This window comes from Heterodontus francisci, unplaced genomic scaffold (assembly GCF_036365525.1).
Source record: "Heterodontus francisci isolate sHetFra1 unplaced genomic scaffold, sHetFra1.hap1 HAP1_SCAFFOLD_83, whole genome shotgun sequence".
Classification (NCBI taxonomy): Eukaryota; Metazoa; Chordata; class Chondrichthyes; order Heterodontiformes; family Heterodontidae; genus Heterodontus; species Heterodontus francisci.
Genome location: NW_027141917.1, coordinates 5,107,517 through 5,111,682, shown reverse-complemented (window position 1 = coordinate 5,111,682; position 4,166 = coordinate 5,107,517).

Below are 4,166 nucleotides of genomic sequence, written 5' to 3'. Positions count from 1 at the left end.
GTGTTACTGGGTGTCAGTGTATGTCTTTGTTACTTGGTGTCAGTGTATGTCTTTGTTACTGGGTGTCACTGTGTGTCTTTGTGACTTGGTGTCAGTGTTTGTCTTTGTTACTTGGTGTAAGTGTGTGTCTGTGTTACTGGGTATCAGTGTATGTCTTTGTTACTTGGTGTCAGTGTAAGTCAAAATACTTGGTGTAAGTGTATGTCTTTGATACTTGGTGTCAGTGTATGTCTTTGTTACTTGGTGTCAGTGTGTGTCTGTGGTACTGGGTATCAGTGTATGTCTTTGTTACTTGGTGTCAGTGTATGTCTGTGTTACTTGGTGTAAGTGTGTGTCTGTCTTACTGGGTGTCAGTGTGTGTCTGTGTTACTTGGTGTAAGTCTGTGTCTTTGTTACTTGGTGTCCGTTTGTGTCTGTGTTACTGGGTGTCAGTGTATGTCTTTGTTGCTGGGTGTCAGTGTATGTCTTTGTTACTTGGTGTAAGTGTGTGACCGTGTTACTGGGTGTCAGTGTCTGTCTGTGTTACTTGGTGTATGTGTGTGCTTGTGTTACTGGGTATCAGTGTATGTCTTTGTGACTGGGTGTAAGTGTGTGTCTGTGTTACTGTGTATCAGTGTATGTCTTTGTTACTTGGTGTCAGTGTATGTCAAAATACTTGCTGTCAGTGTATGTCTTAGTTACTTGGTGTCCGTGTGTGTCTTTGTTACTGGGTGTCAGTGTATGTCTTTGTTACTGGGTGTCAGTGTATGACTTTGTTACTTGGTGTAAGTGTGTGTCTGTGTTACTGGGTGTCAGTGTATGTCTGTGTTGCTTGGTGTAAGTGTATGTCTTTGTTACTTGGTGTAAGTGTGTGTCTGTGTTACTGGGTATCAGAGCATGTCTTTGTTACTTGGTGTCAGTGTATGTCAAAATACTTGGTGCAAGTGTATGTCTTTGTTCCTTTGTGTAATTGTCTGTCTTTGTTACTTCGTGTAAGTGTATGTCTTTGTGACTTGGTGTCAGTGTCTGTCTTTGTTACTGGGTGTCAGTGTGTGTCTTTGTTACTTGGTGTCAGTGTATTTCTTTGTCACTGTTTATCAGTGTTTCTCTGTGTTACTGGGTGTCAGTGTGTGTTTGTTTGTGTTACTGGGTGTCAGTGTGTATCTGTGACACTAGGTGTCAGTATTTAGTTTAGTTTTGAGATACAGCACTTCAACAGGCCCTTCGGCCCACCGGGTCTGTGCCGACCATCAACCAACCATTTATACTAATCCTACACTAAACCCGTATTCCTATCACATCCCCACCTGTCCCGATATATTTCCCTACCACCTTCCTATACTAGGGGCATTTTATGATGGCCAATTAACCTATCATCCTGCAAGTCTTTGGCATGTGGGAGGAAGCCGGAGCACCCGGAGGAAACCCACGCAGACACAGGGAGAACTTGCAAACTCCGCACAGGCAGTACCCAGAATCGAACACGGGTCCCTGGAGCTGTGAGGCTGCGGTGCTAACAACTGCGCCAATGTGCACCCCCCCCCCCCCGACCCCCCACACCCAGTGAGTGTCTGCGTTACTGGGTATCAGTCTATGTCTTTGTGACTTGGTGTCAGTGTATGTCTTTGTTACTTGGTGTAAGTGTGTGTCTGTGTTACTGGGTGTCAGTGTATGTCTTTGTGACTTGGTGTCAGTGTATGTCTTTGGTCCTGGGTGTCAGTATGTGTCTTTGTGACTTGGTGTCAGTCTATGTCATTTTTACTTGGTGTCAGTGTATGTCTGTGTTACTGGGTGTAGGTGTGTGTCTTTGTTACTTGGTGTAAGTGTATGTCTTTGTTACTTGGTGTCAGTGTGTGTCTGTGTTGCTGGGTGTCAGTGTATGTCTTTGTAACTGGGTGTCAGTGTATGTCTTTGTTACTTGGTGTAAGTGTGTGTCTGTGCTACTGGGTATCAGTGTGTGTCTTTGTTACTTGGTGTAAGTGTGTGTCTGTGTTAGTGGGTATCAGTGTATGTCTTTGTGACTTGGTGTCAGTGTATGTCTTTGTTACTTGGTGTCAGTGTATGTCAAAATACTTGGTGTATGTGTATGGCTTTGTTACTTGGTGTAATTGTCTGTCTTTGTTACTTGGTGTCAGTGTATGTCTGTGTTACTTGGTGTAAGTGTGTGTCTTTGTTACTTGGTGCAAGTGTGTGTCTTTGTTACTTGGTGTAAGTGTGTGTCTGTGTTACTGGGTGTCAGTGTATGTCTTTATGACTTAGTGTCAGTTTCTGTCTTTGTTACTGGGTGTCAGTGTGTGTCTTTGTGACTTGGTGTCAGTGTATGTCATTGTTACTTGGTGTCAGTGTATCTCTGTGTTACTGGGTGTAAGTGTGTGTCTTTGTGACTTGGTGACAGTGTATGTCTTTGTTACTTGGTGTAAGTGTGTGTCTGTGTTACTGGGTATCAGTGTATATCTTTGTGACTTGGTGTCAGTGTATGTCCTTGTGACTGGTTGTCAGTGTGTGTCTTTGTGACTTGGTGTCAGTGTATGTCTGTGCTACTTGGTGTAAGTGAGTGTCTGTGTTACTGGGTATCAGTGTATGTCTTTGTGACTTGGTGTCAGTGTATGTCTTTCTTACTTGGTGTAAGTGTGTGTCTGTGTTACTGGGTGTCAGTGTATGTCTTTGTGACTTGGTGTCAGTGTATGTCTTTGTTACTGGGTGTCAGTGTGTGTCTTTGTGACTTGGTGTCAGTGTATGTCTTTGTTACTTGGTGTAAGTGTGTGTCTGTGTTACTGGGTGTCAGTGTATGTCTTTGTTACTTGGTGTCAGTGTATGTCTTTGTTACTGGGTGTCACTGTGTGTCTTTGTGACTTGGTGTCAGTGTTTGTCTTTGTTACTTGGTGTAAGTGTGTGTCTGTGTTACTGGGTATCAGTGTATGTCTTTGTTACTTGGTGTCAGTGTAAGTCAAAATACTTGGTGTAAGTGTATGTCTTTGATACTTGGTGTCAGTGTATGTCTTTGTTACTTGGTGTCAGTGTGTGTCTGTGGTACTGGGTATCAGTGTATGTCTTTGTTACTTGGTGTCAGTGTATGTCTGTGTTACTTGGTGTAAGTGTGTGTCTGTCTTACTGGGTGTCAGTGTGTGTCTGTGTTACTTGGTGTAAGTCTGTGTCTTTGTTACTTGGTGTCCATTTGTGTCTGTGTTACTGGGTGTCAGTGTATGTCTTTGTTGCTGGGTGTCAGTGTATGTCTTTGTTACTTGGTGTAAGTGTGTGTCTGTGTTACTGGGTGTCAGTGTCTGTCTGTGTTACTTGGTGTATGTGTGTGCTTGTGTTACTGGGTATCAGTGTATGTCTTTGTGACTGGGTGTAAGTGTGTGTCTGTGTTACTGTGTATCAGTGTATGTCTTTGTTACTTGGTGTCAGTGTATGTCAAAATACTTGCTGTCAGTGTATGTCTTAGTTACTTGGTGTCCGTGTGTGTCTTTGTTACTGGGTGTCAGTGTATGTCTTTGTGACTGGGTGTCAGTGTATGTCTTTGTTACTTGGTGTAAGTGTGTGTCTGTGTTACTGGGTGTCAGTGTATGTCTGTGTTGCTTGGTGTAAGTGTATGTCTTTGTTACTTGGTGTAAGTGTGTGTCTGTGTTACTGGGTATCAGAGCATGTCTTTGTTACTTGGTGTCAGTGTATGTCAAAATACTTGGTGCAAGTGTATGTCTTTGTTCCTTGGTGTAATTGTCTGTCTTTGTTACTTCGTGTAAGTGTATGTCTTTGTGACTTGGTGTCAGTGTCTGTCTTTGTTACTGGGTGTCAGTGTGTGTCTTTGTTACTTGGTGTCAGTGTATTTCTTTGTCACTGTTTATCAGTGTTTCTCTGTGTTACTGGGTGTCAGTGTGTGTTTGTTTGTGTTACTGGGTGTCAGTGTGTATCTGTGACACTAGGTGTCAGTATTTAGTTTAGTTTTGAGATACAGCACTTCAACAGGCCCTTCGGCCCACCGGGTCTGTGCCGACCATCAGCCAACCATTTATACTAATCCTGCACTAAACCCGTATTCCTACCACATCCCCACCTGTCCCGATATATTTCCCTACCACCTACCTATACTAGGGGCAATTTATGATGGCCAATTAACCTATCATCCTGCAAGTCTTTGGCATGTGGGAGGAAGCCGGAGCACCCGGAGGAAACCCACGCAGACACAG